This window comes from Protopterus annectens, chromosome 7.part0 (assembly GCF_019279795.1).
Source record: "Protopterus annectens isolate FY-2018-M chromosome 7.part0, PAN1.0, whole genome shotgun sequence".
Classification (NCBI taxonomy): domain Eukaryota; kingdom Metazoa; phylum Chordata; order Ceratodontiformes; family Protopteridae; genus Protopterus; species Protopterus annectens.
Genome location: NC_056739.1, coordinates 1,675,024,139 through 1,675,039,851, shown reverse-complemented (window position 1 = coordinate 1,675,039,851; position 15,713 = coordinate 1,675,024,139). Strand labels below are relative to the sequence as shown.

The window sequence follows — 15,713 nt, the reverse complement described above, 5'->3', positions numbered from 1 at the left end:
TGGTACAGTTTGTATTGGAACCCATTAACCATGACATTGGCGAACTGCACACACTCCATCACAGACAGTTGGGCATTGTCCAGGAAGGGGTCATGTCTGTTACACTCGATTGACCTGTATGACACAGTCACCATATGCATGGTTGGGGGGCTGCCACTACAAACTGCTTACCTTGACCTGGACAAACCCTGTGACAGCATAACCCAGCTACCCATTATAGATATAACACCATATGTTACCCATGTCCAACCATGTCTGCGGATGACTGCATGCTGTGTGCTGTCACCAGATTCCCTAATGATGTGGACATCTGCCTAGGAGGATCTCACACAGATAGATGACTGTTAACAGACACATGGACTCAGGCCGCATACCACAACATCCATTGTCAATCCCTTTGAGGAGAGTGACATCCACACATATTATCACAGTACTAAATACATCCTAGGCATGCAATTGGTCATGAGGAATCTGTGGACACAGATGTTTGGCACCAAGACCTATCACTACAAGGTTGCATCTGTTGTAAGGTAATGCTGCTACATGGCCCAAGACATACATATGTGCATGCCATCAGGTGACATGGGGTATAAACATCCTTGTATTCCCCCCAATAAGGCCCTGTTTTGTCTATGATTCCCAGTTTGTCAATCACATCACACAGCACATGCAGCAGCTGGGGGCATCAATGAGTTTCCCCACCAGGCAATAGCAGGGCCTCAAACATCTACCATAGAATGATAACCTATAAGGCCAACAGTCTACCCAGTGTCATACATAATCCACAGGGGTGAGCTCAGTGTGGCATGCAAGGCAATCACAGAAACCACAATGATGGGAATACTGCACAGGTGCAACTCATGCCCCAATGTGTTAACACACACACACATGCCATCAACCCAGTGTGTCACAGCAACTGTGCTTGTTGGCAGCTCGAATGTGTGTACCACACACTCACCGTGCTGTGGAATGCTCACCTTGCCCATATCAGGCAGGTTAGCTGTTAAGACCACTGCAGGCGGAACCTGCATCAATGGATGGTTAACTCCACATATACCCTTGGGATAGCACCTGTGTCCCTGTTGGACTGGGGTAGCAGGTACTGGCATGCATGCACATGGGCTAACAGCCAGCCTAGGCATATGACTACTCAGGCCCATATGCCACGTAACCTCATATGGTACCAGGGATACCAGTAATGGCCTGGTGCTGTGACAGAATGTGTTGGTATGTGTCCACACCCATCACTGCCATCGACTGTTGTGTGTCCCCTATGGGCAACATTACATAGCATGTCATCTGGACTAAAGTGAAAAAACGCCAAAACAGGTACCAAATAGTCTCAAAATCAACATCCAAGGCACCCTGAATACCAAAACGAGCCACCAATAAGTCCAAGCAGCAAAAGTTTATTAAAAACGGCACTACATAAATGCACTTAAAAACAAAAATACGTTTTTGTCTCCTACTTCCTCAGATGTGGACTGGCAGGCCAACAAATCCCTTAATTTTATATATATCCTCTAATTGCCAATGAATAACCAATGATAGCCAATTAATTAGGTGTTACAATTAAAACAAGCATTTAAAAGAAAACTCTGTAGAGGTTTAGATAAACATATGAGCATGTTAAATTATTATTGAGACAATACTAAAACATTTATCTTCCTACAATTACCCTTCCCATACTTTTCTAAAAAAACTTTTTCAAACAAATATTTATACACCATCCCATAACCCATAAAATTTAAAATCTGAAGTGAATAAAAACTTAATACATAAAAGTACATTGCGTTAAAACTCCACCTTCTGGTCAAGACTGTATAATGCATAATTTTACATCAAAGAACTAAAAAATGGTTAAAACAAAATAATATTGACTAAAATGTATGCTAAAATCTTGAAATGAATTTATAAAAACACTCTCATCTGTTTATAAATATGTTTGCACATATGACCCACCTATTGTTCAAGATACAGTGATCCTAATTTACAGTTTAGCAGATCTTAGTTTCAGTAAGGGAGCTATTGATAAATTCTCATTCAAACCTAGCTGTACATTTGCTTGTAGCATAACGTGCCACCATAGCTCCCTATATTCAATTTTTTTCTTCCTGTAATCCACCCCGTACATCCTTCTTCACATTTTCTAAAACAAAGTGTGCATTTCCACAGTCTTGTAAATGTTTATACAATGCGTTGGTTTCTTTTTTGTTTGGATGTTATAATAATGTTCATAAATCATCCTTGTTAATTTCTGTTCAGTCTTCCCTACGTAGAAAGATTGACATGTCTGACATATTGCTAAATATACCAAACCCAAGGAGTCACAATTGTGATAGTCTTTCCATTTAACCAAATATTTCTAGATTCTAAGAAAACTTTTTTTTAGTTAATTATATAACAACATTGTGTGCAATGTCCACACTTGTATGTCATTTTCTTTGCTCTAGTTACTTTATCGTATTCACCAGCATTTTCCATTAAACTCTTAAGATTGTGGGAATTTTTATACACAACTTTGAACTCATTATTCCTTATTTTTTCCAAATCCATTAAACCCTTGAACCTATTCCATTCAAGTTCCACAATTTTCCTTATAAATTTCATACTTGCATTATATTCTAATATGAGGGCTTTCCCAAAATTTTCCTTATTGTTCTCCTTTTGGGTAACCTTTTCCTCATTCACTCCCAAAATGGGTTTGAATCTATCCTGTCTACCCTCCCAAACTTCATTTTGTGTTTGTTCTATCATATCTTCCAGATAATTCCTAACAGTAAACAATTTTTTTAAAAACTCCATCTCCTTTTCAACTCTCCATTACTGGAGGTCATTCTGCATGACCTAATAAATTGACCTCTAACAATATTCCTTTTGTAGTGCATCAGATGAGCACTATTGTAATGTAAATATGAGTTTGAGAAAGTGTTTATTCTATATATTCTGGAGTTAAATTTATTGTTCTCATTATAAATTTCAGTGTCAGTGCGTTTATATGGTGCCGTTTTTAATAGATTTTTGCTGCTTGGACTTACTGGTGGCTCGTTTTGGTATCCAGAGTGCTTTGGATGTTGCTGTCATCTAGACTACTTCCAACAAATAGGTCAGTGCTACGACAGGTGCACAAGGACATACCAGCAAACATCTGTGCTACACAATAACAGAGAGCACTGCATATCTGGCGTGGGGTGTCCTCCTGGTAGGTGTCCGACATATGCTATATCCATATGTCTATGAAATGTGTACATGTGCCTGATAGATGTAGACCCCCCCCTTACCAGACAAATGTGGACTGCTACACAGCAGTTGGACAATATGTGACGGTTGTCCACAGTGTTCAGGGAATGTGTGTGTGACATGCCACACCCCCGGAATATATCAATGGTACATTAATATCTGCTACTTTATTCATTCCTTTACATTGTATGACCCCTATGTGCCCACTGCTGCTGAGGCTGAGCCAGTGTCTCCCCAATACTACTGCCTATGGCCTGCTGTCCTGTAGCAGGGAGTTATTAGGTGTGCTAGCCATAGGTGTCAGGCAATGAGATACAGCTGTGGAGTACACAGGGCCCTAGGAAGAGTACATCAGGAATGTTCATGGACATCAGCACAATCCTTGAACTAAGCCTGTATGACATTCAGACACTGAGAGGGGCTCACCGACAGTACATGTTGTGATATGCCAGCTGTATCGACCACTGCTTACTGCCACTGTTGTACAATAGACATTTCAGTATCAGTTATTTGTGAGCTAACCATTGCTGTGGTGACCCAGGGGCCAGAGTTGTGATATATGTCAATGCTGACAGAGCCATACATGATGGCCATAAGTGCTGGACAGCAGAATAACAGCAACATGTCATTACATTAAATGTTGTTGAAACCTACCTTTGCGATTCCTATATCCCATGTCTGCATCCCCCATCTGCATTAAATTCCATGTGTAATTGTTTGACATACCTGGTATGCTGCTGTACTCCTTTGTGGAAGAAATCAAGTGGTGGTCTTCTAGGAAACGGCAGCCTGTCTTCAAGAAGAAGGTGTCAGAGCTGTTTACCATAGGCAGCTGCATGCCTTTTGTAGGTAATGCTCAGGAACAGGTGATTGCCTGTGCAGCAATCAGCAACTCCCACTTGCTACTAGCATCCTGAACAGCTGGGTTGTGTTATCATTAGCCAATGGCATTGCAACACAATGCTATAATTAAGGGCTTCATGTAGGCCTCCCCCCTCTTCCTGGCCTATGAGTAGGATAATATCAAGGTGTGGTAGCTACAACATCATAAAGGGTATGTTGAGATACTGTTCAATGTATGGATTGCTGTGTTATTTCCACAGTGCTTCACACTATGTGTGCCCATTGTTAACAGACCTTCAGATGCTATAGCAGTGTACTGTTTAACAATGTGTGTTGGGGTCAGTGAGCTGACAGGCAGATGTGTGTGTCATACATCCTTTCTATCTGGATGTGCATGTTGATGCTGGTGTATCAGCTGTGTATATTTGTAGGGCGAGACTGCGACACTTGCCCTGTCACCTTAGAATTCCCTCACCAACACTTTATGTATGGTTGTGCTGTGGATGCCCTGCTCAGGTGTTTTGGAGGTATGTTAGGTCTGTAGCAGTTAGCTAACATACAGAGACTGCTGCATATGTAGCAGGGCACAGCTGCTGGATTCTGGCTAGGACTCCTAATGGTGAATGTGACGACATTGGGGTACTGCATGCTTTATATGTCAGTGAGGGGTCAGTGTCAGCTCTTGTGTCACACCATGGCCAGGGTATGTGTACCCATAACAGTCCAGATGTGGTATGAGCCTCTGGTATGTATGTTAAGTAGAAGTGTCATCCAGTTAGTGGTAGGGGACATTTAGGACACATGTACATATTTGTGACATGTACCCCACCCTCATGGCCTTTGATGTGCTCCTGTGAGTTACAGTGACTGTGTTATCAGCAACCATTTCTGCTGGACATTGCAGGGATCATTTATTTCTATGTTGTATTGACAAGCATGTAAATGTTGTGCAACCCACTGGACTGTGAGTGTCCTGATGTGAGACATGCTGTAACAGACAGAGCTACTAAGACATTATTATGGGAGGTGTATTTGCAAGATATATGTGCATGCATACTGTGTGTTACACAGGATTGGCATGGACATGTGTGTTTGGATGTCTGTAGCGTGTGACACTGATATGTCTGTCATGAGTTTGTAAGGTCAGTCTGCACTCACCTGCCAGTACTTCTGCACACAGAATAGGTTTGACGACAACCATGCCATAATTAGGTGACACACCTGTGGACATTCTGCAACAGTCTGTGCAGTTGTCAGGTGTACCTGATATTGTAGGCATCCCATACATCCATCAGCATTTATTTGACTGTGTACCAGGTCAGTGTCTGCATCACAGGCCCAAGTAAGCTGTCATTTATGCCATTATATGTGGAAGTTGTGTCACTGGGAATTGGGTTGTCTTGGTACAAACACCAGTAATTCCCAAAGGTGTGGTGTCGTACTGGTGTATTGCACTGAACTTTGGTTCGGACGTTTCAGGTTTCTATATTTGGCGGAGGTGTATGTTATCCCTATTGTTACATCACTGTGACTTATGGTATGTGTACAGGAACAGAGGTAATTCCCTACAGCTTAGTTGTCGTAGTGGTGTGTTGCTCCGACTCTAGTTCAGAGGGTCCTGGAGTTAGAGATGTAGGGAGGTAGGGGTGTAGTTGTTCCCCTAATGCTACATCATTGTACTGCAAGTTATAATTTAAAAATGAACACTAATTATCCACAGCTGATTTGGCCTAGTTGATGCAGAGGGTCCTGGGTCCAATACTTGGTAGGGGTATAAGTTTTCCCTAATGTTACATCACTGCACTGCATGATATATCTTAAAGTAAACACTAAATACCCACAGCTGATTTGGCATAATGGTGCAGTGCTCTGACTTTGTTGCAGACCATCCTGAGTTTGAGGTTTGCCAAGTCTGGTTATTTTGTTGCTGCCCTTAGCTTTGCATAGCAAGCTAATTACTGGTTAGATAGAGCGGATATAAAAAGTTTACACATCCCTGTTCAAATGCCAGGTTTTTGTGTTCTAAAAAAATGAGACCACAATGAATTATTCCAAAACTTTTCCCAACTTTAATGTGACCTCTACCCTGTACAATTCAATTGAAAAACAAACAAATCTGTTAGGGGAAAAATATAAAAACGAAAAAATGTACAGTAAGCTGGTTGCATAAGTGTGCACACCCTTAAACTCATGCTTTGTTGTGTGTGCACACCCTTAAACTAATACTTTGTTGAAGCACCTTTTGATTGAATTACAGCACTCAGTCTTCTTGGGTACACACCCATCAATTAAAGAGACTCTGATTAACCCCAAATAAAGTTCAGCTGTCTTAGTAGGATTTTCTTGACATTTACTCAGTTGCCTGCTACAGCAAAAGCCATGGTTCGCAGAGAGCTTACAAAGCATCAAAGGGATCTCATTGAAGTCACTGCTGCACAACTGTAAGCCATGTTCCACTGTGGTAACACACACACACACACACACACACACACACACACACACACACACACACACACACACACACACAAAACCCGGTGAGTGACCTGGGCTGCCTTGTGGACAGTGTGTTGCACAGAAGCAACCTGCAGTGGAATGGGCACCCTATCCACATCAGGCAGAGTAGCCACCTAAACCTTTGCAGCCGTAACCTGATCAACTGGATGGTTAACAGCACATACGCCCTTGGGATACCACCTGTGTCCCTGTTGGACGGGGACATCAGATGCTGCCTTGCATATGTATGTGCTAACATGTGGGCTAGGCATATGTATGCTCACAGCCCATAGCCTAGCAACCTGAGATGGTACCAGGACTACCAGACATGGCCTGACTGCTGTGACAGACTGTGTTGTTATGTGTCCACAGACATCACTCCCATCAACCGCTGGGTGTCCCCTATGGGCAGCGTTACTATAACATGTCATCCAGCCTACATCTGACAAATAGATGAGTGCTACTACAGGTACATGTGGACATTACAGGAACATCTGGGGTACACAGTAACAGAGAGCGGTGCATATATGGTGTAGGGTGACCTCCTCGTAGGTGTCTGACATCTGCAGTACCCAGATGTTTACAAAATGGGTACATGTGCCTGATAGATTTAGACCCCCCTGCCAGACAAATGTGTATTTTCCCACACCAGGTGGGCAATACATGATGGTTATCCACAGAGTTTGGGCAATGTGTCTGTGACATGCCAGACCCCTGTGGACACAATAATGGTATATGAATATCTGGTACTGTATCCATTCCCTTACGGTGCATGCTCAGTATGTATGTTACTGCTGCTGAGCCAGAGCCATCATCCCCCCACTACTAGTACCTATAACTTGATGTCCTGCTGTAGGGGCTCACCAGGTATGCTAGCTATAGGTGTCTGGCATTCAGATACAGGTGTGAGGTACACACTGACCGAGCCAGAATATGTCAGGAATGGTCAGGGAGACCTGGACAGTCTGTGAAATAATCCTGTATGACATTGGCAGACTGAGACGGGCTCAAGGATGGTACATGATGTGGTATGCCAGCTGTATCTACCAGTACATATTGTCAGTGTGATGCCCCTGTACTGGCCCAGTAATCAAGGAGCCTTATTCATCACTACTGCCACCAGTGATGGACATACACAATGGGAGGATGACAAATACACACACAGTAAAGTACAATTACCCTTCAGAACACACAGAGATCACAGTCAGTCTGGGGCTGTTTCTCCCTCTCTCTCCAGATCCCCAATAAGACTCCCCACTGGCACAGGTATATGGTTAACATCTCAGCAGAGCACCCAAGCCAAAACATCCATCACCCTCTCTGTTCGACCTGTGCTTTGTGTCCCTGCCCAAGTAGCTGGCACACACACTTTGAGATATGATTTATGAGTCACACACACACACACACACACACACACACACACACACACACACACACACACACACACACACACACACTCTTGGGAAAGACTGACACAGGTTTACAGCTATGGCCCCTTTTGCTCACACTTAAAGGTAGTTCCAACTCCCACAATCCAACTCTTTATTAGCTACTGTAAGGCCCTTACCAGAGGGTGACAAATCCTACTGTGTGATGTGCCTATTAGCCCAATAGTAAGTATGACCAAGACCGAGCCTTTTGGTGTGGGCTATACAGTGTCACTGAATACACATGCAAGTACTGTCAGAGCTTACTTAGTTCTGTACAGACCAGACACAATTACAAGGTTTACCTATATTTAGTAATAACTAATAAAGGAGTAAGACAATACTCAACCAGTATGGTAACTACAGAATTCAGACTTTCAAGGGAATAATTTCAGACAACATTGCAGCAAAATCTGAAATAATTACAGCAAACTTTCATGGTAATAGGTTCATAGATTCATAGGACGATACTAGGCTATTGGTCCTGGAGCCCTTATAGGCCTAGCCAAGACTTTTGCCCATGTTCCTTCAAAGTCAGCACCTGTTTCCCCTGTCCAACAGGAACACAGGTGGGATCCCAGGTGTGTATATTCTGTTTCTCATCCAGTCATCCAGGTTCCTCTTAAAGAGGCCTAGAGAGGTACTCTGCATGACATGGAGAGGGACTCTATTCCACAGTTGGCCGCATCTTCGAGACACAAATTTATCCTGCAAACAAGTTCTGTTCATGTCACAGACCAGGTTAAGGCCTTGCGTGCAGGTTGCGCAAGTTTAGTTTGTCTTACAGATATGCAGCAACTTCATCAGAGCTGGGTCAAACACGGCCTTGTATGCCAACAGAGGTCACCTCTAAGGATTCTGTATTACACAGAGTGGTGGGATAGGGCTTTTAGCCAATCTGTGTATGGTAGATTTCTGAGGGCCTGGATTCTCCTGGTGAGGAACCTCTGTGGTCTCTCCAGCTGCTGCATGTGCTTTGCATGGTACATACTGAATGGGGCGTTGCACTCAATAGTGGGCCTTATAAGGGAAGAATACAGGGATGTTATGACCTCCTTGTCCCTGGATGAGATACTCTCACTTATGAGGTGGGCCATGTAGGAAGCTTTCCAGACAATGGAAGCAACATGGTGGTCATAAGTCAGGTTGCTATCAATATGGGTGCCCAAATCCCTCACAACTGACTGTGTGCTTAGGACGGTATTATTAATGTGATAATTTGTGGGGACATCACTTTCCCCAAAGGGGATCATGATGCATTCTTTTGTATTCAGCTTGAGGCCATGTTTCTGGCACCAGTCATTTGTTTGGGTGAGACCCTCTTGGAGGATGTCCACATCACTAGGGGAATTGATGACAGCTCCCAGCTTGGAGTTATCTGCAAACTTGGTCAGCCATAGCCCACTGGTTTTGGGCTGCACCTCAGAAAAGTATATCCCACATAACAGAGGCCCCAATAACAAACCATGGTGTATGCCACTCGATATGGGTCTCCTGCTTGAGGTGGCTTCCCCTATTTTGACTAGGTGGGTTCTATCAGTGAGACAGTGAACTACCCATCTGGTAACATGCAGATTGATGCCTAGTTGAGTCTATTATGCCCAAGTGTGGAACAGTGTCAAAGGCTTTGGCCAGGTCAAGGTAGGCAGTGTACACTGTCTTCCCCTCATCCATGGCTTTGGTGACTATCTCAAAAATGTCGACCAAATGTAATAGACATGACCTCCCCTTCACGAAGCCAAACCATGTGGGATGGAGTGTTTGGAGGCTGACAATGTCCTTGTTAATGAGGTCCATGATAATCCATTCCATGGCCTTGCAGATCAGGCTAGTTAGGCTGACGGGTCTATAATTTCCCAGATCAGTGGAGGCTCCACCTTTCTGTAAAGGGATGACAGTGGCTGTCCTCCACTCAGCTGGGACAAAGCCGGTAGTCAGGCTTTGGTTGAATAAGGTGCCTAATACTGCTGCAAGTTCTTGCTTGAGTTCATGTAGGATGCAGCCTATGGAGGCTGTATATTTTGCCTTTGAGAGACCAGTGATGGCTTGATCCCTAGATATAAGGGGAAGGGGGCAGGTACTGGGAATGTCCTGATTTACTGATGGAGGGGACTGAGGGGTGAAATTTTCGCTGAATCTGTCAGCCAGCAGGTTTGCTATATCTACTTGTATTTGTGGTGTTCTTGACCACCAGTTCTAAACAGATCTGGGTGAACCTTTGAGATTACCGACATATGTGAAGAAGGCCTTATGATTGTCTCTAGTAGATGTGGACAATCGGGACTCGAAGTTTGTTTTGAAGGATTTCCCATATGCTTGTTTAGGCTAAGTTGAGATTGCTTCCAATTGGGGAGCTGCTCCTTCTTGGACCTGGGCAACACTTTTTTTCTTTTGTTATAGAGTTTATTTATTTCAGATGTCCACCAGACAGGTTTACTCTTCCTTGCGAAGGATAATTTAGTCCTGTCAGGTATTCCTGATTCCATGCATCTATGTAAATGTTCATATAGTAATTTGGTATAGCTTTGGATACTGGTGCAAGTTCCTAGAGATGGAGAGGGGGCTGTGAAGCTGTTTATACCATCCCTCAGGAGGCTGTAATCAACTTTGGAAAAGTTTTTTTATTTGACCCTAGCTAGAGGGGGTCAGATGGTGCCTTCAAACATGACCACTTTATGGTCTGATCTTACAAGGGAGGATGATACTGCAGGGATGTTGCAGTGGTTACTCATGTTGATTAATACCAAGTCCAGGATATTATCACCTCTTATGGCGGTATCGACTAGCTGTTCCAAAGCATTTGCATTGAAAAAAAATCGCAAAATATCTGGCCATTTGTGTTCTGGCATGAGTAGTACTTCCAGTCTATGTTTGGGTAGTTAAAGTCACCCAGGATCAGGGTAAAGGGTTGAATCTGGATAGATTCAAACAGGTATAGATAGGCAGTTTGGGCATCTTGGGTCAGATTTGGGGGCCGGTAGCTAGCTATGATTTGTATAGGGGTTTTGTCAATGGTTAACTGCACCTAGAGTGTCTCTTGTGCATCATACAGTTTGACCAGCCTGGAGGTGTGCATGTTTTTAATATATATTGAAACTCCCCCTCCTTTGGCTTTACTACCCACAGTTTGGGCTCTGGATGTATTGATAGGATGAGTAACCAGGTATGGCTGCGATGCTCTCCACAGCTTTGAACTAGGTTTCTGTGACTGCACAGATGTCAGCATTTTCCATGTTTAAGACTGTTTGCAATGAGTGCAGTTTCACATGGTTAGAGCCATGGCTTGCTATGTAGTAGGTGCAGTGTTTGAATACCAAGACAGGATATTTAGCTTTTACATGAGAAAGCAGTTGTATTTTCTTTTTTATTTTATTTAATTTATTTTATTTAATGATGTAGTACAGCACTTTCACAATGCAGGGGGTGTGTGACAGTACCTGTCCCACATCCCCTACATTTATTTCACTTCCCATTAAGTATTTCAGTGTCCGCGGACACTGTTTTATTTTGTAAAGTGCCGTATGGCACTTTGTCAGTGTAGGGGGCGGGTTACAGATCTGCCAGTACTGTAGCACACCCCCTAGCACTCATTCAGTATCCGTGTCTACGGCTCCCTGTCAGTACCACGCCTTCATTAATATGTAAGGCTTATTGCAGAGAGGGAGATGCGGAACACGGACAGCATTCACTCCATGTAGGAGTAACACTTTTCCTACATGGAGTTTACTGGGGACTATGTTTCTTGATGCAGTTGAGTAAACGTGTCAAGAGTTAAAGATTTTGAAAAGGAATCTTCTTGTGCATTGTCTCACTTCTTTGTTCTGTCTAAGCATCGTTAGCATGTATCTTGTACTGTTTTCTTCTAGTTTTGATGGCTGATAAATGTAGTTGCAGCATGTAGTACATGGTTATTTGTTATGTATATTGTACGGTAATTACTAAAATCCCTACAAGGATAAAATTACTTTCTCATTGCCGGGGGTGGGGGGGATATGGGGGACAACACTTAAAGACTATTTTATTGATCTAGCAGTATTTTGCCCAACAGATAAGTTATACTTTTTGCCAGAAACAATATTTAGCAAGTAGAAAATGTGGGGGGACTTTTAGCATGGTATACTTTATGCAAGCCTTTTTTTTTCATTATGCAGATACCAGATCCTGTTTGTTTTAAGTCTCAATTTCCTGTTGAAAGAAAAATGTCTTGCATTTCTGTAATTTATCAGTACATAAAATAACTAACGAGTCCAGTTCAGAGAAAACTGTTTGGATATCATATGATATACATTATTACATCATGGAAAAGAATATAGAACCCCTTTAGCAGAACTTGGATATTTAGCATTTTCTTTCTTTCATATAAAATGTGCATTCGTCTCATACTAGATTTGAATATAATATTTTATTTAATGTTAAGCTTTTGTATTATTTCATATTAACAAAATTTGGAAATCAGTCTCTCCTATTTGTCCAACGTGTGTATGATATGAAACACTGTATTGCCTTGCTACTCAAATAAGTTGCAGCTGGATTGCTCTGGCATGGCTTAAAAGAGAGAATCACAAACACACTCAGCACCTTACTGTATTTTCATTCAAACCTTCTTCATATGTTTCTGTTTTTCTAGTCCTTGAGCAACTCTAAAGACTTGTATTTTGTGTTCTCACCTGGTACATGCAGATAGTCATATTCCTGTCTTTTGCATTTTGTAGGTAACTTAGTCATATAGATCTTCATTATTTTGTGCACAATGCTAACAGCACTTTCTGAACCAGCACACAGCTGTCTTCATACATCCCTTGTATTTGTGATAGTCAACTTTGTCTTCTGTATTCATACCGTACAACCAGGTAGTCCTATTCCTGCCTTTTGCATTCTGTAAACCCCCTAATCCTTCAGTTTTTAAATATGTTGTACATCATGCTATCTGTAATTTATGAACAAGCACATACCTGCCTTGATATCTCCATTATAATCATGTCAATCACCCTTATCATGTTTTCATTCCATCCTTCTGCATGTCTGAGTTTTTCTGTTTGTTGAAGAACTTGCATTCTAACTTCAGACCTGGTACAACCAGGTAGTCATATTTCTTATACCTTGTGTTTTCTGTAAAGCCCTAATCTTATAGGTCTTCATCATTTATGCTCCATACTAACTATACTTTCTGAAATAAATGGGTCTGTACTTTTCTCATACATAATCTATTATCTTTTACTTCTAATCACTTAGATGGTTCTTGCATTTGATATCCATTTCTATTGCTGCTCTTTTCACAGGATCTCACCAGCCCCTAACCATCCATTCAGAAGAATGTGCAAGCTATAATATTCTATTTTAGGAAATCAGCATACATATGTGCTAACAATGGAAAAAACAGAAATTCACAGCTGCACCCAAGGTATACAAGTGCATTATTTTGTATGATGATTGTGTTGTTTTCACTACTATGCTTTGGCATTCCTTATAATTTAATGATTATACATTGATTGTATATTTAAGTCAGTTATATTTCTTGGGGTTGGCAAATTACTATAATGACTGCATTTTATGATCTGCTTAAAAATTGGAGAGTTATCTTTGCATCACTGTACTTTAGGAAGAATCTAGGTAAAACTTTCCCAAATATGTGAACAACAAGGTGATAATAAACTGTCTTGATGTGAATTTAGTTTCATCAGCTTAGTGTACATGTGTTATTTTATGCCCTTCATTAGCGCTGTTGCAGTATTCTTTACAATTGGAAAATCCTGCCAAGGTCCAAATGTCTGTCCAGCTTACCAAAGCCTTTACACCTTCCAGGTGCCATATGTCCTACTTCCAAGGTGTAAGATGCACGTACCATATGAGTTCCTAATCTTCAGAACTTCTTTGTCACCAATCTGAGCACTACCTTATATTTGGTTTGCAAGACATTCACTGAGTTGGTTCAGCTAAAGAGCCTGCTAAAGATATGTACCCCATTGGTGTATCTTCCCTCCTCTTTTCTTCTTTTTGTTTTACCCTTGGTGTGTAATTCAGGAAGGGAAAATTTGAATGTGGAAGGCAGATTCCCCCTAAAGATAGACAAAAGCAATACATGTTTTGTTTGGGTGCTAAGCATGACTATTTTCAATGTGAGATCTGTCAGGCATTTGTCCCTAAGATTCTCTGCAGTCATCTGTCATCTCTTACCATTTACTTGGAGAATCAGCATCTAAAACCATTAGCTAAGGGTGCCATGGCCTCTAAATCCACCTGCTCTAACATCCAGCCAGTGCTTAAGAAAAAAGCCAAACAGACACGCCTTACTGTATTGCTCTCCAGCCTCCTCTGAACATCTCCATCAGGTTGGATGAAACTCCCAAAGACCATTCAACACCTACATCAGCTCCCTTTGTCTTGACCCAGTTGGAGGGTGTACGTCCACCGAGTCTGTACCTACATCTGCTGCAGATGTGGAAGGGTAGCCACAGATGATTATATCAGAGGAGCCTAGTGGTTTTCCCCAAATACAGTTTAGAGAAGAGGTACCTGGTACCCTCATTGAACCTAGGCAGGAGTCTCAACCTCTTATATTTGTTGAAGCTGATGTTCCTTTATAAAAGAAGCAGAAGGTCAGGCATGTGTCCCCTTTGGCTAAGGATCCACACAAGGAATGACAAGATTTTACTCAGTGGCTTTTCAGTGCTGTTGTGGCTCTAAACCCACCCTCAAGGATTGTCCGTTCCTGATTCTGCTTCCTTCCAGGTATCCTAGGGAATGTGATTCCTTTGAAGAAGGGTTGGATTTAGACTCTTATGAGGAATCACTGGCATACTGTTCTCAAATCCACTCCTCAGTTGCCCTGGAGTCTGAAGAAGAGGAGTCACTTTCTCCTGATTCCCCTATAGAGGAATTGTGCTTTGGAAATACTGCGGCTCATATGATGGAACAAGCACATACTGTGGCTCATATGATGGAACACTTACACTTTAAGTGAGCTTGTTCCCAGGTTTCTGACATTCAGAAGAGGTATTATGAAGTCTTACATATAGACTCTTTTATGCCTTTGGCTGTCCTTCCAGTTTTGGATACCCTTTTGGATACTTTCCCTTCAGCTTCTCAGGCCATTGATTCACAGCCTCCTGCTCATAAGAAGCTTGACAGTTTGTATAAAGATCCTGCAGCTCAAAACTTTTTTATGAAAATCTTTCCTCTGATCTGGCTGTTATTTCTGTGGCTACTGATAAACCATCTAACTTGCTGTCCTCCTCTAGGCCTTTACCATCTGATAAGGACAGTCATGCTGTGGAGATGTATAGAAAACATTAACTAAGATGACTTGGTATGTAGTGGCTGTTATTTCTAATCCTGGGGACATTCTGACTGATATGTCTTACTCTGAGGCAAAGACTTCTGTCATTTCCCTTTTGGTTCTGCTTCTGAAGTGTCTCTTCATTTTGTTAAATGCAGCTAGGGCTGCTGCATTTGGATGTGTGATGAGGAGGTACACTTGGTTGCACATGCACTCTCTTCTTGAGGAGGCTAAATTACTGTATTCTTGTTTGGACAATCAGAATCTCTTTGGCTGTCAGCTGATGACCTTTAAGACACTACAAGATAAGGTAAAAGTTATGAAGGATCTGAAACAAATCTTTCTTTCTCTTGTTACTAAATTTCAGGGAAATTATCCATCTAAGCCTTTCTTTGTCCATAGGCAACCTAGACAGCCTTGTAAAGTTAAGTGGG

General features: G+C 42.1%; 1 protein-coding gene across 1 annotated transcript in view; it reads left to right on the top strand.

Annotated features, from left to right (window-relative positions):
• Positions 1–15,713, top strand: part of ACY1 (aminoacylase 1) — a 1,669,107-nt gene that overhangs the window by 1,420,476 nt on the left and 232,918 nt on the right. The window lies entirely within an intron of this gene.